Source organism: Castor canadensis, chromosome 10, assembly GCF_047511655.1.
Source record: "Castor canadensis chromosome 10, mCasCan1.hap1v2, whole genome shotgun sequence".
Taxonomy (NCBI): Eukaryota; Metazoa; Chordata; class Mammalia; order Rodentia; family Castoridae; genus Castor; species Castor canadensis.
Genome location: NC_133395.1, coordinates 11,147,002 through 11,169,938, shown reverse-complemented (window position 1 = coordinate 11,169,938; position 22,937 = coordinate 11,147,002). Strand labels below are relative to the sequence as shown.

At 36.5% G+C, this 22,937-nt stretch overlaps 1 protein-coding gene across 3 annotated transcripts in view; it reads left to right on the top strand.

The window, feature by feature from the left end:
* Positions 1–22,937, top strand: part of Pcca (propionyl-CoA carboxylase subunit alpha) — a 356,147-nt gene that overhangs the window by 233,659 nt on the left and 99,551 nt on the right. The window lies entirely within an intron of this gene.

Sequence of the window (22,937 nt, the reverse complement as noted above, 5' to 3'; positions counted from 1 at the left end):
GAATTCAATTATTCCACATATACTTATCACATGCCTACTGGGTGGCAGATAAGTGCTGGACTACTGCCCTGGAGAAGCTGATATTCTTGTATGGTAGCCACACTCACAAAAAAATAAAATTAATTAATGGATTCAGGGAAGTCTCCTTGATTTTCTATGAATTTTGTGATTCATTCTATACACAAAAATGCTAAAGCCTTGGTTATTGAGTCAACTCTCTTACAAATAAAAGCTGTGAAGGAGTTAAACAATTATTTCATGACATCTGTTGTGATATGCTTTGTGATTCTTTACATTCCTTCTGTTTCTACGATGTTGGAAAAAAAAGCAGCTTTGCAGGTACACAGTTAACCACGTATCGGGTTGAGTTGCAAAATTTTATGAATTGAGTAACAAATACTGCTATTACAGTATTATAGCATCTTCCTGGGGAAAGATTAATTTTACAAAAATGTGGACTTCAGCATAATTTTTTGTTTTGTATTGAGTCACCACTGAGGCCTTACTGCAATCTAATAATCTCACACAGTGTTTTTCTAAGCAGTGCCTTGCCTTAACTAGAAAACTGTCCAGCTTACTTCTTAGAGCTATTATTTCTTGTGCTTGTTTCCAATTTCATGTTGATTTGACTGCTGAAGCCATATCTTTTGAATTTTTTTATGTAGAATTTTCTCCTCCTTCACTTTTTATCTTATGAGGAAAACAAAATGAACGCATTAAAATTTTCCTTGGAGCCAGGTGCCAGTGGCTTACACCTGAAATTCTAGCTACTTAGGAGGCTGAAATCAGGAGGATCATGGATCAAGGCCACCCAGGCAAATAGTTCTCAAGACCCCATCTTCAAAATAACCAGAGCAAAAATGGACTGGAGGTGTGGTTCACCAGTAGAGCACCTGCTTTACAAGTCGCCGTGCAAAACCTTGAGTTCAAACCTCAGTCTTACTAAAATAAGTAAAGAAAAGAAGAAAGGGAGGAGGGAAGGGTAGAAGGAAGAGTGGAAGAAAGGGTAGATGGAAGGAAGAAGGGTGGATGGATTTCCCTGGAAAATATCCACCTTAATATATAGTATCAAATACTGTTTCCTATGTTCACTGACTTAGCAGCTGAGGTGCATCAATAGCCTTGTGCAAAGCATGTACTTGTGGTAGTGCAACCCTTTTTCCTGGTCATCGTTGGGTTGAGCTGCTTTCATTTGGCATCAGCACTATGAAAGAAGGCAGGCTGTACCGTGTGGGGAAAGTAAAGGCACATTAGTGTGAAGATTTCTAGGGAGACTCCGTCTCAAAAACAATACAAAACAAAAATATGGACAGGACATGAATAGGCCCTTCTCCAAAAAGATATTCACAGTGGCCAAATAAGCACATGAAAAGATGCTCACTATCACAAATAATGGGAAAAAGCTAATGAAGTGAATTAGCACAGTGAGACCCACCTCTCATCCATTAGGGTGGTTACTACCTAGGAAACAAAAAATAACAAGTATTGGTGAAAATAGGAAGACATTGGAACCTGTGTGCAACAACCTGAGTATCTACTGATGGGTAAATAGGTAAGTAAAGGTGGGACTATTATTCAACTGCCAAAAGGGACGAAATTATGCATGCTATAAAATGGATAAACCTTGAGGACATTATGCTAAGTCAAGTAAGCCAGTCACAAATACATGCTTCCCCTTACCTGAGGTACTAGTCAAATTTTATAGAGAAGGAAAATAGAGTGGTGATTGCCACAGGCTGGGAGAAGGGAGAATAAGCAGTTATTGTTTAAGAGCCAGACCATAAACTGTTTAGGAGTAAATTTAACAAACTTGCATTGTGAAAACTACAAATCATTGAAAAAGAAATGAAAGAAAATCCAGATAAATGGAAAGCGTCTTATATTCATGAGTTAAATTGAAAGATAAAAAATAAAAATAAATTGAAAGACAAGATGACTCCACTCCCTAAAGTAATCTAAAATTCAGTGCAGTTGCCACCAGTGTCCAAGCTACATTTTTGTCAGAAACTGACAAGCAGACCCTAAAATTCATATGGAAATTTAAGAGGCCCCAAATAGCCAAAATGTTCTGAAAAACAAAAATAAAGTTGAAAAACTTACATTTCCATCTTCAGCGCATACTACAAAACTGCTATGATCAAGACAGTGCAGTAATTCTATAAAGGCAGATCAGTAAATGACGAGAATATTGGGAATACAGGTATAAATCCACTGTGTATGGGGAGGACTCAGGATATAACCAGTGGTGGAGTGCTTGTCTAGCATGCTAAATCCTGGGTTTGATTGCCAGGACCATAGAACAAACAACCCAAAATTGATGTGATTATTGTAGTGGTGTGTGCTGGTCATGGTGGTGGTGGGCAGTGGTGTGATCTAGAATTGAACCCAGGACCTTGTTCATGCAAAGCATGTAGCTTTGCCACTGTGCCTCGCCCTGCCCTGTGAATTGAGTTTTAACAAAGGTGTCAAAGTAATTCAGCATGGAGGGAAAAAACAATCTTTTCAACAAAAGGTGCTAACACATTGGGGTGTCAGAATGAAGTTGGACATCTACCTACCTAATTAATGTATAAAAATTAACCCAAAATGGATTAAAGATCTAAAAGTAAGAGATAAAACATCTTTGTGATTGACAGTGTAGCTCAGAAGTAGACCACTGGCCTAGCATGGATGAAACTCAACACCATACTCACACAAAGTATTTGAAAAATCTCATCAGCTCTTGTAGATATTAAGGAATTTTTCAAATCAGTGATAAAATTCAAAATAGTGAATTTTAAGCTATGATTTTGCAGTTTTATCAAAGTAAGTTTAATTTTTAGAGTCATAAAAGGTTTGAGATAGATAAGATTTTGTGTACTTTTATTTTGTTTTCTTAATAATGTTCATTTTGGTTGGTGCAAAATTACCTCATCTTTAGATTCCTGTGGTGGAGGGAGGGGAATGTTGCATAGCACTCATATCATTGAAATTATCACCCTATATTTTTCTCACAAAGAGAGGATATGGTGATGAACATAAGAATAAAAAAAATTACATATGCATGCATAATAAGAAATAATTACATAATATTGTTTGAAGTTTTCCTTCTCTGATACAACCAATCCTTTCCCCATTGTTCTACCACCATGTATTTTATTGTAGATTGCTTAACTAAGAAGACATTCTTCTATAGTTTCTTTTGATAGTTAAAAGAGTGCTTTGGAAATCTGGTGTGAAGACGTTTAAGCATTTTGTGTAACGTTTTCATTAAAAAGCAAGCAAACAACAACAAAAAATAGACCCAGGTGCCACTGGCTCAAGCCTGTAATCCTAGCTACTTAGGAGACTGAGGTCAGGAGGATCTCAGTTCAGGGTCAGTCCAGGCTTATAGTTTGCGAGACCTCGTCTCCAAAACAAACATGTCTCCAGACTGGAGGCATGACTAAGTGATAAGAGTGCCTGCCTTTCAAGTGCATATGCCCTGAGTTCAAATCCCAGTCCTGCCAAAAACAAAAACAAGCAAGAACAAAAAAAGTAACTGAATGAGCTTAGAATATACCAATAGATAATCTTGGGCACAAAGTAACTATTTTCCTTGTGTTTTCAAATGCTAATATAATCTTAAACATATCTTTAACAGGAGTGTATATGTTCAATTTTGACCACAATCTGTGTTCCTTTTATACTAGTAATAGGGAATAATCATAAATCATGCAGTCACTGCAGCTACTATTTAAGACTAAGAATAAGGCTCATGGTTGTTTTGTTTAAATTATTAATTTTTCAAACACCTTTCCTAGAAAATCTATTATCATATCTATCCTTTTGCCTCATTGTTGGTTATAGAATAATTTCTTGTTGAACATAAAAAGTACATCAGCAAATAAGTTCAGTTAACTATTACATGTATACCTACTCTAGATTTTTTTTGCTTAAAAAATGGTCTGTAGCTTAAGTGTGCAGTATGCAGATGGGATAACACCTTGGTTTTTGTTTTTGTTTTGTTTTTGTTTTTTTTTAGCTGTACTGGGGTTTGGATACTTGCTAAGCAAACACTCTACCACTTGAGCCACTCTGCCAGCCCTGTTTTGTGTTGGATACTTTAGAGATAATGTCCAAAGAACTCTTTGCCAGGGCTGGCTTTGAACTGTGATCCTCCTGATCTCTGCCTCCTAAGTAGCTAGGATTACAGGTGTGAGCCACTGGTACCTGGCTCGGAAAACACATTTTTGCAGTAGCATTTTAAGATGACTATTAAAGTACCCTTAGGAGCTTATAATAAAGGATTGTAATCCTATTAGAAAATAGGATTTTTTCCTTTTTCTATACGAAAGTATAGTAAAAGATAGATGATGGAAAATTGAGGTAAGTTTTTTGATGTTATATATTATACTTAAAATTGTTTTGCATTTTTTTCTTTTGCTAGCAATTAGATGTTATGATCAAACTACTTCTCTTGTTAGATAATGTTTTTACTTAGACATCTCCCCTCTCCCAACTTTAAAAAGTATGCTAAACAAAGCAGAATAGAAACAATTATATTTGCCAAGAGAAAATATCTTTTCTGTCAGTGAAGTTTTACAAAGAAAAACATAGGTAATCATGAAATTCTATCATTTTGGCACAAATATTTGTTACCTTGATAAAATTTTTTCCATTTGAGAAAAAAGTTGCTAGGAATATAAATCAAATAATGCTAAAAAAAAAGTCAAATTTTTCTGCAAAGTATATAAAACCATCATAAGTAAAGCCAACAGAGAAGCCAAAAATCAGAGAGAAATTTTACAGTTCATTTTGTTCACAAAGGGCAAAAGTCCTTTATATGTAAAGAACTCTCACAAGTTAGTAAGAAAATGACCAACACTCCATATGAAAATGGTCAAAGATTATAGCAGAGAAGTATAAATGGCTTCTGTAAAATGGAAAAAGTCCCAACCCACACAGAAATTAAAGTTAGAATTGTACTAGAATTATGTTAGTTTTCCATATACTTTTGGCAAAAATGAAACAAAATGGTAACTCTCTGATTTCTTAAGGTTGAAAAATAAGCTCTCATACATTTGTTGATATATGGATATAACCTGCACAGAAAGTAATTTAGCAAAATGAATTGAGGAGCTGAGTGTAGCGGTGCATTGTAATCTCAGCACTCGAGTCTAAGGCAGGAAGATCACAATGCCCATCATACCATAAACATGGTACCATCTTGACACTGAAATACTGTACAGCCATTAAAAAAGCTGTAAACCTTTTCTGTATACTGCTATAACAGAAGCCAAATACATTCATTAGTATTAAAAAGGATGTGCATAGAGTGTCTTTGAAAGGAACCACAAGAAACCGGTACTGTGGTTACCTTTGAGCCTTCAAGCTGGGGAGCTGGATGACTAACTGCCTACAATTCCTTGGCCAGCAGGGAAGTTTCAGAAGAGCAGCTGGCTCATTAAAAGGAGAGCTTTGTTACAACTGTACATGGATAAGTACACAAAATGCAATTTCTGAAACTCCTTTAGCTAGCACTCTGTACCTGAAGGTGGTTGTTGAAGATCATGGATTAGTCTGTGTTTAAAAACTAATGTAATCTGAATTTAGAAATCTGAAAAAGCAAAGGAAAGGCTGAAACATGGGTCAGAGTAAAGAAATTAAGTTGGAGGATTTTCGGATAATCCCTCTAGAGCCTAGTTTAGGTGCATAAACCACCCAGAGCAATGACTACTAGAGGAGTTAAGAGAAATGCATGTTTTTCTAATAGCAAAAGATTATGAGCTCACTTCCAAAGTGTTGCTCAGGGTCCCAGAATTCCTAGTAATTTACTTGTCCTGAAACATAATCACTGGGGTATTTTAGAGAATAGGGTGCTTGTCTCTGCTCTTGGTTTAAGGAAGAAGAATGTCCAGAGTAACTTGGTGTACCAACATGATTTCCCCACCCCAACTGAAGAGTGTCCTTTCAAAGCAAACTCATCCACATCAGCTTGGTGTCTGATGGAAGGGGGTCAGATAAACAAGGTTGTAGAAAAATCAAGCCTGAAGAGTAACCTTGCACAGCTTGATCTGTTTACTTTTTAATGCAGCCTTTTCGGTGGGAATCATTCTCCCTTTTGAATCATAGGACAGAATTTTCATAAAAATGTGAGGATCCTGCCCATGTAATCTGGAAAATTGCCTGTCTAATTGGGTGCACAGCTGCACCTGCACCCTCTCAAATGTCTCAGGCATGTTGTGCTTAAGAGTCAGACAACTTGTTATGTTGCTAAGTGAAGAACAAAAATAAGTTGTAAAATTTAGTTACTTTAGAAATGAAAAATAGTAAATGAGATTGGTTGTTTATCATATTAGAGTTGGCAAATACTGTAATTAAGACTTCAAGTGATTTTTGGTACTATCCTCTGGTTTTTGACACTTTCTGAAGAATTTTAAGATAAAATGTTTAATATTGACACCAGCTATTCAGTTTTAGTTGAATTCAGTTCAACTTTATAGTCCTTTAAAAATATATGTAGTGGTCCAATAGCCTATTATGGGCACCAGTCAAACTTCTATAACAGAAAGTTAATAAAAGTTATTTTTATTAATTTTGGTATGATATTGCTCTTTTAAACTTACTTTCAAGTAAAATGAACAGTGAAGCCATGAGTTAAAATGCCTTTGATAAGGGACTGAGCCATTCAATGAATTTTTTATGTATTTAGCATTGTGCATTCATCGTTTTAGTTGAAATGTAATTTAATGGCTATTCATTGAATATGTTGTATGACACAGGTCCTGAGGAAAAGTGGTAATCAAGAGAGATGATATAAGCAAGGCATGGTGGCTATCCCTGAAAACACACAGCCTGACGTTGGCCCTGAGACCCATATGAAAAATAACTGAAGCAAAAAGGGCTTGTGGGCATGGCTCAAGTGGCAGAGCAAGTGCAAGACCCTGAGTTCCAACCCCAGTCCTGCCCTCCCTCCCTGAAAAGAAAGATGATATGTCTGACCCTTTATATGTTATCATCTATTGAGGGTGACAAGAACCAAGGGTTTGTCAGTAAAGTAGGTTAAGCAGATAATGACAGGAGTGGTAGGTACTATGCATAACAAATAGGGGGAACACCAAATCTGGACATGGAAATATTGGGGAGGCTTTAGGAAAGAAATATTGGCTTTGCTGAGACCTTGTGAAGGGCCAAAGCGCCAGAGTTCTGTAGGCATGTGCTCTGGAAGTAGAAGTCATGGGTAGTTGGGTCACAGGAAGCTTGTGGTTGGGGGCAGACAGGAAGAAGGGTGATGAGAGGTAAGGTATGAGAGAACAGCATACTTGGGCTTATGGAGGCTTACAGCCAACTGAGTGTGGTCAGGGTGGATCTGGAGGGCAGTGTAGAGCCACAGGCTTTCCTGCAGGACTTCAACAGGGTTCGTGTTGGAAAGACCACTTGGCCCACTTCTGGAGAGTAGGTTGGAAGAGGCAAGACTCAGTAACAAGACCTACTAGGAAGCTGTGGAAACAGTCATGCCAAGAGTTTTACAGTGCACAAAAATGGGTCAGTGCGAGAGAGTTTTAAAATTAGAATTGGTTAGAGATGGAAATGGATGATAAAGCCAGCATTAATTAAGCAGTAATAAAAATAACTAATATGTAACAAGTGCTGTGCTATGTAATCCACATGCAGTATGTCATTAATAACATTTACAGTCAACATATATTTATTGTAATCTTTACATCAGTCCTAGGAAGCATAAATACTATTGTTATCTCCATTTTAAATGTAAGGAAGCAAGTACAGAGAAGTTACCACTTTTTCCAAAGTCACACAGTTGTAGAGCAGGGACTCAGACCCAGGAATCCAACTCTACTTCCTGGGTTCACCCCTCCACACTATATGCTGTCTCACCATGGCCTGTGATTTAATGTGAGGATGAAGAGAAAGGGGAGGCAAGGAGACACCTACTAGGTAGCTGGATATATGATAGTGTCATGCTAAAATGTGTGTAGAGGAATTAGGAAGTAGGATGGTAATTTCAGACATGCTGTTGAAGGGTCATTGCATATAAGATTCTGTGGCCCAGGAGAAAGTTGGGTAGAGACTTGATCTTCAGTAATATACATGGCAATTGAAGGAGGGATTGAATTGAGAGTGGAGAGAGAGAGGGAAGAAAGCCAAGAGAGGTGAAATCCTCAGGTACACTAAAGACCTCAAGGATGAGCAGAGGAAGAATCAGCAGAGGCCACTGAAAAGGAGAAGAGTAAAAAATATTTTAAAATCCCCCCCAAAACACTGTGATGTCTCAGAATTTAAAAGAAGAATTTAAGTAGATGAAGTTAATGATTGAAGTGAATATCGAGAGATCACATTTTAAAAAATGGTATGTGTCCACTGGTTTTTAGCAAAAATAATGAGAGCAATTTCAGCCATGTAAGGGGACAGAAATGAAAGTGTAACGAGCTGAGAAGGTGAACCATGGCATGAGTGACTCTGAAGAAGGCTGAGGAGGCGGGTGTGCTGGTTAGAGTGAGCCATAATGTTGAGGAGGGATTTACTTCTGAAAGGGGAAAATCGTGAGCCTTTTGAACAAATGGTGTACCATGGAGCTACATCCTCCGCTCATTGTGAGCATTCTTGAGTGCTGATAGCAGGTGCCAGAAAGAAGAAGTGTTTGAAGAATAGGAGATGAAGAAAAGAGAGCAGAAGTAGCTCCATTTTTACCTGAGGGAAAGAGGAGGTGATAGAGGGGCTGGAGGTGTAGCTGAAGTGGTGGAACGTGCAGCCCTGAGTTCAAACCCCATTCCTACCCTCCCACCCCCGAAAAAAGAGGAGGTGGTAGAGATGAGGGAAAGGTGGTCGTTATTCTCCTCTGAAGGCTGCTGAGTTTTTGTGGGGGAGGGGTGAAGTAAGACTAAGAAGGTTGTGGCATTTGGAATAAACGTGAATTGGTTGTTGATGTTGGGAGGGAGGATTGACTTAACATAGGAGAAGAGAGAGCAAGGCAAACTGAGCATCCATTTGAACTTGTAGATCAGGAATTGACAGTGACATCCACCCATGTGGTTAGACAGCATAAGGGAGCTCTGCGTGCCCAAAGCAGGGTGCAGGAGGACAGGTGGGGAATTACGAGGGATGAAAGCGGAGCCAGGACATCCTGGCAGGTCTTTTAAGCCATAGGGTTTAATTTTATTCTGAGGTTGCTATTCTACTCATCTCTTACAGAGATGAGTTTAAATATAAACTTTATAAGGTATTGATCAACAGAGATTTTTCAGAAGTCTAAATTGTGTTCAAATTGATATCTTATAAAAATAAAGTGTGCTTTGATCACTGTCATGAATGAAAAATTTGTCAGTTTTAATAAACTCATTTGATATCTAATCAAATTCTCTTTTTTTCCCTTTTTGGTGCTGGGGATGGAACTCTGAGCCTTGCACATTGTTAGGCAAGTGCTATATCACTGAACTACACTCCCAGCCCTGAAAGTTTTACATTTTAAAGTGTATTTCTTTGTGTTTTATATTTCACTAAATTTTCTTTTTTTATTGTTTTTACATTTACTCACATGTGTATACATTGTTTGGGGGACCTCATTAAATTTTCAGTGAAATTATTAGTAACATGTAGTTGGACTTTAATTGGTTACCTGTTCTAATAAATGCTATATTTAACTTTAGCATGATGAAATGCATTTTTACAGAATGTTACATAATCACTTTTAAGGATGAGTCAAGAAATGAAATATTTATTTAAATTAATAAAGTACTTGCTAAAATAATTTTAGGATACAAAAAGGGTTTGACTAATATATCCTTTATGTTAATTCAAATGTCCCCATTCTCTTTAGAAAAAAACAAAATACGATGCTAATTTAGAGAGGTTTTTTTTAAGCAACAGCAAAAGAAATTTAAAAAGAATTTGTTTTCCGTTAAGAGGACATTCCAATGTCTTGTAAGTCAAATTTGAGGAATGTTATATTCATACTGATTGTTTTCAGTTATATGATTAATAATGATAATCATTAAAGCAAATTCAAATTAATACCTATTTGGACATAGAAATCAATACCTTGAGAGATCCCAAGAAATTCATCAACGGTGGAAATTGCAAAGTATAGGTGCAATAGCTTCATGTGAGAAATATGGCATGTTTTTGCAACAGGAAGGCAAATGACTCATCTATCACCTGCCTATCTAACTTTTTTCAGTAGCCTGTTGCAGAAGAGGAAAAGTGTCTTTCCCTTGTACTCTTCTAAGTTCTCAGCTGGGACCTCTGTAAAAAAGATAGATTGACAAGGGAAAAGCATATACATTTCTTTAATACAAGTTTTACCTGACACAGGAGACTTCCTAAGGAAATGAACACTGGAACAAATGGCTAATCCTTACTGGCTAGTTAGCAAGGTCTGTTCAGATTCTTCTCACTATTCTTTAGAGGTGAGGACACTCCTTTCCTTCTCTTATAGGGAGGGCATCTCTCAGATGGAAGTCTCATGACCTGCTTCAGGGAAGGTCAGAGTCCTTCCTGCACCTTCCATTTCTTGATTCCTTTGACTTAAAATATTCCATATGCCAAGGGGCATATTTTTGGGTAGTTTGTCCTGAACCCCTTCATTGTAGAGTGTTTTTCCCAACCTTCTATAGCTTTTACAGCTGTTTCTGTTTATGCATATTTCATTAATTTGCTTGTAAGAGGTTAATAACATTGATGTCAAGTACATTTTACAACTGCAATCGACGTATGTTCATGGAGTATATCAGTCTTTATAGTTTTGACTTTAGTAAGATATTTTGAATGTGATTTTCATTCTGCTACTCTAACTTTTGTACTTTATTTTGTGTCTTTCTTGTTTTGCCGTATGGGGCTGGAAGCTGGGATCTCATGAATACTCAGCAGGCACTCTGCCACTGAACTGCATCCTTAACCCTTACTCTTTACTTTTAATATGTTGAGTCACAATCTGTACCCATAAAAATTGAATGTATACTTTTTCTGCAACCAATATTTTTAAAATACTGGGATCAGCTCTGTGGGTAAGTTCCATTGAAGTCTTGAATGTACAATTCTAGGAAGTATTTTAAATTAGATATGTCAGTGTAGAAAAATCTGTTTTATTTTTTATCTTGTTTTTTTTTCTCTACTAGTAATGTGGTAGTGTATGCAGCTTCCAGGAACTTGTTCTGTACTGTGAAGTTGCCTCTGACCTGAAATCTTTCAAGTTAGAGCTCATTCATTAAACTTCATTTGTTAAACTTTCATGGAATGCTCCAAATTTTCCTGGGGCAGAGGAAGTGGCAAAAAGTAGGTAGTTTGGATGTCTCCATTATGTGAGTAACTAAGTTGGATTTCAGACAAATCTGTTCAAATATGAATTCACATATGAAGCATAAAAAGCTTGTTGAATTTTTTTTTTTAATTCTATGGGACTGGAGTTTGAACTCAGGATTTTGCACCAGCAAAGCAGGCACTCTACCACTTGAGCCACACCTATAGTCCATTTTACTCTGGTTATTTTGGAGATGGGGTCTCCAGAACTGTTTGACTGGCCTGGCCTCAAACCACGATCCTCCTTCTCCTAGCTTCCCAAGTAGCTAGGATTATATGTGTGAGCCACCTGCACCTGGCTAGCTTGTTGGATTTTAAAGCTTGCTGGAATTTGGCTTCCCATAACCAACTCCTCATTTGACAGGAGAGAACACACTGGGATTGGAAGATGGAGTGACTCACTCACCCATGGTTAGTGATGAGGTAAGAGAGCAGCCAGAAGCCAGAATCTCCTGACAGCTGGTCCTTCTTGTTTCATAGAGGTTTTGTGCAATGGGAAGAAACTTTTTTTTTTCCTTTTGGTGGTGCTGGGGTTTGAATCCAGGTGCTGCAACACGCGAGGCAACTGTCTGCTACCTGAATTTTAGCAGCCGTGTGAATGGTGTTAATTTTATCTCTATACATTTAGGAGGAGAAAAGCTGAAGTATTGAATTTCTTCTATTTAGGGAACTGGTCACCTACTGTCACATCTAATAATAGTGTTCCTTAAGGAGAAAATGTAATTGCTCACTGTGACTAATGATAGAAACTTAAAAAGCCTTTGGAGAATGGACACAAAGACGACTTATTGTCTTGGGATGGTATTCCAAATTCTGACTATAACTTTCTCCTGCCACTTCATAGCCCAAGTAATGGTTGTGAAATGGGTTATTTTTGTTAAACCAAAAATTTTAAAGTCCTCAGTTCCTTCTGCTGGCTTTTATTAACTACGAAAGACTCCTCACATCAAAATCCTGGTTTTATGTATCAGAAGAAAAATTTGGCTGCAGCCATGGCTAATTCTTTCACTAATTTTTGAAACCACTCTTACTCAACAGATGCATGAAACACGTTAAATATTAATGCATCTTCTTTCTTTTGGCTGGGAGGTCTTACAGAAGACCTACAAAAGTAGAGCTGGAGGCCAAAAAAGAAATTCGGCTAGTGATAAGTAGAAGTGTTCTGCTTTGACTCCCTATTTTCAGTAATGAAACAGTGAAACTCTTGACATTACTTTTATAGAGCTTTGTAGTCCATAAAAAATAACATTGTTGTAGAGCCTGGATGTGCATCAGCTGCGACAAAGTGTTTTGATGTCTTCGCGAAAGGCGGACGAATGCTTTCCTTTGAAATGTGCGAGGCAGTTTGAGATGCAGCTTCTCAGATGGATTTAATTAGTCCTTCATAGGACTGGATGTCCGTTTGTTGCAGCTGAATTCTCATTTCATTCACCCATAACTAGAAACACCTCGCTTCAAACGGGTTTCTTCAAAGAAAGAGGGGTTTAGGGTTCTATGTTTTACTGCTTTTTGATGTTGGTTTCCCTTTAACTGAGAAGACCTTATGTTTATACAACTGTTATTATTAAGCAAACATAGTTTGTCTCACCAAGGTTCCTTTTGTACCCGTGCTGCTTATTGGTGGCAGTCAGAGATCTGTAGAATAGATCTCGCTTGTCAGATGATTACAGCAGCTGTGTGTTTACATATTTTGCTTGTGGGAGGTGTAAACCAAAAAAATATGGCATAAACGTGTGGAATAATTCCTTACACTTTGAATTTGAATACCCATATAAGGTTAAAAACAGTAACTGAAATGGTTAATAAGGTGTTGATTTGTTTCAGAAGCCTATATTAACCACAAAAAACCAAAGGAAATCAAACAAGAAGGGTTGCCTTAACACAAATAGTAATGTGTTCTGATTCACTTTGCCTGCAATGCAGGGATCATGGTATGCCTTTCAGTAAATATGCTGAAACAATGAAGATGTGTTCTTTATAGTAAAGTTATGGTTCTTAAAATGTACCTTACTAATAGTAGTTTTAAAATTTTCCCCAAACCTTCACATTTCATTAGAATAGCTACTCGAGTTTATACTGAAAATAATGTTCTTTCTTCTCTTTCCAGTTAGTGTGCCTTGGGTTTGGCGTGCTCCATCACCAAGGCAGCTTTTATCTTCTGGGCTTACAATTCTAATTACATTTCAGGGGGTTGTGATCTCTCTCAGAGTCCTGCTCAGTCATTGTGTTCAGGGAGAAACCCTTCAGGGGTTTTAGGGGCTGTTTACTTAGTGGCACAGGTTTGTATCTCTAAGTTTCTTTGCTCTAGCATCCTGGTTTTTATAAGAAACCTAAAAGCTACTCTTAAATTTCTTATAATTCTTTGCCTTTGAGGAAAGACAAAGTTAATTTAGGCTGTTGAAGCTTAAAATTGTTCCAAAACCACAGCTCACAGTGAAAAAGACGTAGTAATAGATCCCACACATTCTTCTGGTGTCTTGTTTCTGTGTTCCTTCCAAGAATCCGGAAAATCTCAGGTTTATATTTCTGCCTTGTATCTTAGCCATAACTGATCTTTCCCATCTTTTTTCACCAGTTTCAGTGCTGCAGAACTGTGGCAGTTTCTAAAACTCAAACGTCAGAGGTGCAGCACTATTGAAGATATTAAAAATGACCAAGAAAAGCTTAAAAAAATTTAAAAATCTTTTTTAAAAGTCAGAAAGGGATTTCACGGAAAGGGTCAGTCTACAATGATGTCTCTGTTCTTGATTATGTGTTTTGTGACTTGTGAATACTTTCGTGGAACTCCTGGTGTTAGGAGAATTATAGCCATGATACAGAAATATTCTTCTGCATTTAGACAAATTTAATAATTTATAAAGTCATGGTATGATTTATTTAAGGTACCCTTTTAATGGTTTTGCCTTTAGTACAGTGTCACATTGTTTCCTGATGTTTTTATTTGTTGAAAATGCTGTATGCATCTTAGTAGAAATACAAAATGTCAAAGGACAGAACATTTGTCAGTTGTGAATTTGTCAAGTGAGTTGTCAAGTTGTCAAATTGCAAGACAACTTGTTACAGACCCCATTTCTAGTAGTTGAAGCTAATAAGTAACATACTACAGTGGTCACATTTTCTATTATGCAAACTGGGCAGTCTTACAAGCAAGAAATACCAATCACTTCAGATATAGGAACATATCATATTCTTCCTTCACTATTTTCACTTTATAAAAATTAACCCACATTTACTAACAAAGTTTAGTGTGGGGCTATGTAAGGGGTGGCAGAGAAACAATAACTTTGTTTTGAAAACAGCAGCCTTTGAAGACAGAGAAGTTTCCTGTGTCCCTTACCAGTTATGTAACCAGTTGGTAACATTCCTTACCCCCTCTGAGCCACTGCCACAGTAGTATCTGATGAAAGCTGGTACAAAGGAAAACCTAAGGGCCATGAGCCAGATAGACTAAAGTTTGAATGCCAATCCTGGAACTACTGGCTGTAGGGTATGTCTTCTTGTAAAAATCAAATGAGCTCTAGAATAATTGGAATGTAGTAGAACTTAAACTATTTCTCTTCCCCCTTAAATGTAACATCATTATGCTTGCTTTCTAAAATAATCAAATGTAATAGCTTTTACTTTGCAAGTGTATTTCTTTCCATTGTTTGAAAAATTTGTGGAAATTAAATAAGACAAAAACATTTTTACAAACATTGCAGCACCAATTATTATCCTGAGATCCTAATTTTCTGTGTGTTACTCATTTACTTTATGATGCCTTTTTGAGGGCATCTTAACAATTCCTAGAGAATAGTTCTAGAAATAATTCATATCTAGGTGATTGGTTTGGGGAAGTTTTATCAAGTGAGGCTGGTGAACCCGTCACAGTTGTCTCTTCTCTCTCCTCCTTCCTACCCCAGGACCATTCTGTGGCTTGACAACCTATAAAACCCTGAAGGTCCTCCTTTGCCCACTTTAGGGCACACCTGTACTGTTACGGTACAGGGCAGATTGGCTCATGCTCTTCGGAGATTGCCCCTTCTCCATTTAGAGCCTTTTCCTTATCTGCGGCCACCAGACTAAGTATCTGTTATAAACTCCAGACACCAGAGTGACCGTTCTTTCTAATACAGTGTTGATCCTTGCTGTTGTGTTTTTACCTTTCCAACGCCTTTACCAACAAATATCCATGGTTGGCTTGAGGTGTGATCAGATGAGCCTGGGTTTGGATGAGCTTATTTGCTACCTGTGGAATCTTGAGCAGCTGTTTAACTTCTCTGAGCCTTGGATTTGTCATCTGTAATACGTAGTCAGTAACATCTCCATTGTAAGATCATTAGGAAGATTCAATGAGTGTAATGTATATTAAAATACCTGATTAATGTTAGGCACTCAGCACATTGTCCTTCTTTGGTTTAAACTTATTTCTATGAATAAGCAACAAACTTTGAACAGCTAGAAACAAAACCAAGGGACACTGATAATTTGGTCATTACCAGTATTGAAATTTCTGTTTTGATTCAATGGGCTTTCCCTACCTTTTTTAAGAAAAGTATTTTTATTTCTAAGTGTGTATGTGGGAGAGTTATAAAATACAACATGCCATTTTCTAACTTGGTGTTTAAAGCTCAATAAAAGTAGATATTGCTTGAAATTTTAGTTTAATACAAATGACAGGATATGTCTCTGTGTGTCTATATTTGCTCTTGGTCATATTTGTTGTGGCAGCATGGTGATGGGCTTATATTGCTATTTTTCCATTTTATTATTATTTTTAAATAAAAACTTGATTGTGTTTGGATATGAAATGTATGGATAGTATATGGAACAAGATGAAGGAGAACAGATATAAATTGTAAACATTTCACAGTCTTCTATTATAAGACTGTGGATAACCTCCATGACTAACTACAAAATTAACCCAGCTAGACAAAAAGTGCTTGTGTTTAACTTTGAAAAATCTAGTGACGATGACTTGAGAACTGGCTGAATGTATCCCCTTAATCATTCAAATTCAGCATGATTAATAGAAGAGGTGATCTTAATTGCTTTTGCGATCATATTTAAAGCAAGCTTGGAAGAATTTATGATTCATTCATAGCCCTGCTACTAAAACACCAAGGTAGGTTGAGGGCTGGTAGTAAGTGATGAGGTGGATGACAGCAGATGTTTTTCTATTAGTTAATCAAACTTTGAAGAAAGATCTGTTCCATTTCATCCCATATCGCTAGTTTTGGTGCATTAACTGACATTTTAACCAAAAGTTTAATCTAAATCTGGTCTTTTAGTTTAGTCTATTCCAGAGCGCTTTACATTATCATCCAGGCATACCACTGTATCCCACACATTGAGAACTTTACCTCAATGAGGAGGTATTTCATTCTTGCTTGAGTTTAGCATTCCAACTTGTAATTAAGTTGAAGTACAAAAAATATACTAACTTACAGGGAGGATATTCTTGCTAGCATTCTGTATATATCATTTGCTTATTCAAGCATGTAAAACTTCAACAAGAGGAGGTAATTTTGCTTAGATTTCTTGATTTGAATTGTTCTATTTGGCACTGGGTGGAAAAGGGAAAATCATATTGAAAGCATTGTTCTGTTAATGAAGTTGCTTGTCCTTTTTTGTGCCAAATTTGGCAGGTAAAATTACCATTTATTCTACTTTGCTAGAGCTAGAGAATAGATTGTTGAGGAAAAGTAGCAATTTAAATAATGACACTGGATAGAATGTGCTACATTATATACATCTCCCATACTTTTAGATATTGATGTGCAATTTTTATTTCTCTTTAGTAATACACTTTGTCTTTAACCACTGTATTACTTCTAGTAGCTTTCATTAGCTATATGCAATTTGCTTTGATTGTGCAATTAAAAAATACTGTTACTATTAAGTATAATAAAGCAAAATGAAGCATTTGGATCCAAGGATAAATTAAAGGTTTTTGGATTTGTTCTGGATATTTCAGAAATATTACATGATTTTAAATTGTGAGCAACTATTTAAAAATAAAGGTGTAGATACTGTAATGTGAAAATATATAAAATTCCAGGTGCTTATGATTTCTTCCACATTAAATATGCTTTCCTATTCATATGTGCTTTAGTTTTTGGTTTGTAAATTCTAAAAATATTTTAGTAAAACATCTTGTTCTAAAATGGGAAAACATCCCAAAATATGAATAGGTCTACATTTGGAATATATTTACTTTAATTTATGAATATATTTTTATTATAACACATAATATATAATTGGCTATGGTCTTAGGTTAGATTTTCCTTAGTTATAATACTTCAGGTTTTAAAAAATTATTACTGTTATAGTTTACAATATAATGGTTGAATTTGTCCCCCTCCCCACAAAAAGAGACATAGAAACTAATTTGGAAAAATAAGTTTAAAAAAATCCCAATTGGTGAATTTGTAGACTTGCAAATGTTAACTCAGAACCCATTAGGGTTGAGTATTGCTCTAACTTGTTACCATCACTCACTTTTCTGCAGGCTAAACTGCTGGTAGGCAGGTGCAGATGCTACAAAATCTAACATCGCAATTGACACTAATTGGCATAGTTGTTGGCAGTCTTATCAGAAAGCAAAGGGCTGAATGGTTGAATGGGTTTAGAGAACTTGAATGATAATAAGCATTTTTATATGCATCTTGAATTACTTTTGTGACCCAGACTAACAGGAACACTTTATTCTGACCTCATCCTTCATGGAATAGAATTGGAGGAGGCATAATATGCAATGTGTGTTGATGACTGGCTGTTTCTCAGGTAGCCTTTTACAGCTGCCTGTTCTATTGCCCACTTGCCCCCCCTCGTACCTCTGCTCCCAGTGCTCAAGGAATTCCATGTGTCTAATAAGACAAAGACAACTACTATTACTGAATATTAATTTGATTAATCTGAAGCCAAAAGTTTGCACATCATATAAACTAACCTTAAGAAGTATTGAATTAATGAGTGAAACATGAAGTCTTAGTCTTCTTAATCATCTTGGAGCAAGTGGGCAAAACAGTGGGGATGTAGATGAAACAAGATTGGCTTTGAGTGGATAAGTTTTCAACTTGAATGATAGATATATTGGAGTTTATTAAGCTATTCTTTGTGTTTTTGTGTATGTTTACAGTTTTCTAGAATGCAAAGGTAGCTGCTTAATTTGCATGGTGACCTCACCCTCTGCTTTATTTGCCAGAGCCTTCCAGGACATGCCTCCTTCCCCCTTTTTCCTCAGTCCCTTTACAAATATTTTTTACTTTTAATTCATTAATATTATGAGGGGGATTCATTGTTATTAATTCCATAGATTCATGCAGTGTTCCTCAGTCTCTTTTTATCAAAAGTTACCCAGCTACCATGAGAACTTCATAACTTGGTAAACTGTTCTGTGTGCTCATGTATGAATGAACTAACATCTCCAGAGTGTGGGTTTAATAAGCACTTTCTGAACACTTCGCCTTAAATGGGATAATTGTTGATTGGAAATTTTGGTCATTGGAGTATCTGTAGACCCTTTGCCCTAACAGAAGTGTTCAGTTATATAATGATGGTTCTTGGCTCTTCAAGCAAGGGGTAATGTATTTTTCTTCAGAAATGCTTTCCAAAAAGAAAGTTCTTTTCCTTAGCTGAGTTAGGAGAGGTTTAGCTTATGTTTGTCTGCTCATGCAGTATTTCTGTGTTTTTGGTTTTTCTGTTCTAAGCAAGTTAGAGTCTTTTGTGCTTAAAAGACAGAAAAAAAAAAAAAAAAGTTGAGTCTTGTTTTTAGGCAGAGGCTCCTGTTTGCAGAGGTGCCTAGGGAGAGATGTCTACAGGAGTCTTTAGCTTGGAAATGAAGGGCTGAAAACAGACACTGAAAAACTGCTTTTGCAATTAACGTGGTTGGACTAAGTGGCTGTGATTTTGTCCTTTATATCACCTACATGAGTAGTTAATAACCATTTTGTTGATGCAGGTCCCTGGAGACACTACAGTAAAGTAGCACTAAGCGCTCAGAATGTCCACAGTGTTGGTCTTTGGCGCATGAGTGTAGAGAAACCACGATAATTTTTTAAATTAGTACTTCTTTTTCCCTGAGAAAAAGAAATACTGAGAATTGAATTGATTCTTTCCTTATTTCAAAGTAGCATTGCTTGAAATATTTTTAGATTTTTATGGCTTTCTAAGGTATAGAAGTGATTTCACCTTCTTTTTATTGGTTTTTATCTCTGGAGTTCTTCAAGAATTAATCTAGTTTGCTCATTAATTTCTGGTACTGTTCCTAATTGTTTCCCACTCATTCCTTTCCTTAGTAGCTTTCAGTTTGACCATGGTCTGTGTATTATTTCTGGTAACTGCTACCAAAACTGATAAATACATATTTTAGCCACATTCTTTTTCAAGATTCCTGGAAAGGTGCCAGACCTAATTCCCCTTTAAGTTTGAGAACACAGTTTCACAAATAATAGAGTAGTCTTACTTTGTTCACAGTCATCAGCACTAAAAGGTTTTATCTAGCAACTTGAATAGATAATTTTATTTCTGTGGACATGAAAGTGAAGTCCTAGAAATGGGATAGAATTTTCAGTAGCATTGTTAATTTGTTCTAACCTGTTTCTTACTGCCTGCCCCTCTTCAATGGGCCATGTTAAGTGTGCGGGCTGTAAGCGTGTTGGGGGCAATGCGGTGTCTGTCTCTGTACATTGTGTGTGGAGGTTGATGGAGTCTTTTGTGTAGCTGGAATAACTGCCGTTGTAAGCATTTATGGATTTTTAAAAGTAAGCATTCCAATGCTTGATAGAGCAACTAAAAATATATTGATTTAAAATTTCCTTTATTAGTTTACCAAAGCTGTCTTGGGAAGTTTCAAAATAGAGCCATGTTGTCAGTGGTCAATAATGTAAGGTTAAGCATACTTATCGGAAAAACATGCACTAAAGAGTATAAAAGAGTCAATTTGCTTGTGTCAGTTTTATGTCATGATATTTTAGTTTGAATTACATCTTTCAGAGATTTCCAGCAGACCTGGAACTATCTAATGTAGATAGTTTTATTTTAAATAATATTTACCAAAGATCTTACAGGCTTCAAGGTCAGGGCATTGTGCTAAGCTCTTCATGAAAGAACAATGTGCTAACCTGCCTTCATGAACTTTCAGTTTAGTTGGGAAGGATTGGAGTTATTATAGTGATGATTGTTATATAAAGCATTATTTGATAAGTACATAGATATTCAAAACATTATGGAAATTTAAAGCCAAGACCCCATACAGTTTAGCAGAAAACACAGAATGGTGTGGGTAGGTTCAGGGGTTGTGAGATAGGTCAAGAGCAAAGTTAACAAAATAAATAGCATATGTAGCAAGTAATGATGGTATGGTATGTTCTGTTAGGCTGGATGGGCCATTACAAGTTTAGCAAATAGTAGGAATAAAGGTGAAGAAATATTGGGCACATTTGCTGAATACAAGAGAAAGAGGGAAGAGAAATCGAAATGATAGGTTGCAGACCTAAGATTGACACCTGGCAACTAGTAGGCAAGAAGACATTTACTGGTCAGTGGCAGCTTGACAATAGGGCTTTGGGAAGATTTTCTACTTGATGAGGTCACTGATAGGAAAAAAAACAGGAAGGCAAGTGTTTTTGGCTTAGTGATTGATAACACAGTTCAGTAAGATGGATTAGACAGAAGTCAACAACAGAGGGAGGGAAAAGATCCAAGCAAATAACATTTGATGAATGGACTTTTTAGAGTTTTTGTTGTTGTTGTGGGAGATTTTTGTTTTTATTTTTGTGGTTCCTACTTGTTAATGACTCAGTAAACCCATTTCTTCCTACAGGTAAGTTGGCTTTGTAATTAATTTACAACATGGTCTAGCATTCCTACTTACCTGTTCTTTCTCAACACTTCTCCCCCCCACCCCACCCCCTGGAATATTTTGAGCAGATACTTCTTTGTTTTGTTTAATTTGTTGAGTTGCAGAAGATCAACCAGTATTCTAAATTTCCAAACCTACATCTACATCACATAGTAGAGTGTTTCTTTTTTTCCACCAAGTAGAAAAAAATTTCAGTGTCAAATCAATTGACCTTTCTTTTATTGTCATGTATGTGTGTATATTCTTTTACTTACTGTGAAATATGTTTAAGGTAGGTTTATGCATATGTTGAAAGAATTAAAGGGAAAAGAGGTAGCAAACTTGTTAGTGAACCAGGTAAATACAGAATGGGAAATAAGCCCCATAGTGTTGGATTGGTCAGTGTGAACTCATATTTTTTATAGGTAGATACACAAATAGATTTAGTTATATTTCCTTAGTGGTTAACATAATGACCATACTCGGCAGAAACATTTTAGTAGTGATAAAGTAACCTCATTGGTAGTGGGATATACTGACATTCTGTGCCTCCCGATTGATGCTGAAAAAAACGCATCCCTGTAGTAGTATCCTTGCTAAAATGCACGAATTGTGAGAAAACAGATCCCAGTTTGAGGGACACTATGAAGCAAGTTATCTGTACTCTTTAAAACTAACAATGTGTGTTAGTTCAGGGTGCTGTAATAAATAAAGCCTAGACTGAATTCATTGCATAACAAATGCGTATGTTTTCAGTTCTGTGTACAAGGAACTAAGTCCATGATCAAGGTGTTGATCCAGCCACTTCCTGGCTTGCCATCTTTGTGCTGTGTTCTTGCATGGCAAATGTGAGAGAGGAACTAGTGCTGCCATGAAGGACCTTCCAAAGGTCCCATCTCTTAATACCATCAGTGGGGCTTAAGCATTCATCATACAATTTTGAGGGGACACAAACATTCATTCTGTAGCACAAGGTCCATGAAAGACAAAGCAAAATTAAGGAACCAGTCCAAACAGAAAACTTAAATGTGTGAATGTAAATTACACTTGATCTTAGCCAAAAGGCCGAGAAGCGATGTGAATGTAAATTAGATCCCAGACCTAACTTGAAATTTGATGAGACTTGCAGATTAGATAGTTATAGTGGGTTAATATTAATTTCTTGATCCTGTTGACTTGCTGTGTAAGGAGAATATTCTGTACTTAGGAGTACACGCTGAGGTATTAAGGGGTAATGGGACATCATACAGTTTGTTCTCTCCTGCCTGAGAAATAGTAACAACTGAGGAATCTGGGGGAAGCATTTCATAACTTGATGTACTGACACAATAACATATATATGAAATTATTTTACAAAAAGGAATCAAATAAAAAGAGATACTTCACTAGGATGTTCATTTGTACGATAGTAATTGATTTCACCATTTTTCTGTTTCCTGTTAGAAGCAGTAAAAAATACTGATAACTCTGGTTACCTTCCCTTGCCAGTAGGTTATGCCAATGATCTGTAGAGCTGAAAAGGAGCCCTATACTCTTTGCAAGTGTATCATTTCTTATGATCAACCTAATGGATAGACTTTTTCTTTTTTTTAGAGGAGGTTGTTCCTGAAGATGTAATTGATAGATGTAATTGATACAAAATAAATGGCTCACCGTTAGCTTATTTCTTATGTGCATATGAGGAGCTCTTAGGTATCAGTTCCTGCATCTCACCTTTTTTTTTGTCAAAGAAACTGGGACAAACCATGATGGCAAAGAATCATTCATGCTTATAAGACATTGTATTATGGGACTTGTAATCCACAAGAAGTTTTAAGGACATAATTTTAATTCTGATACT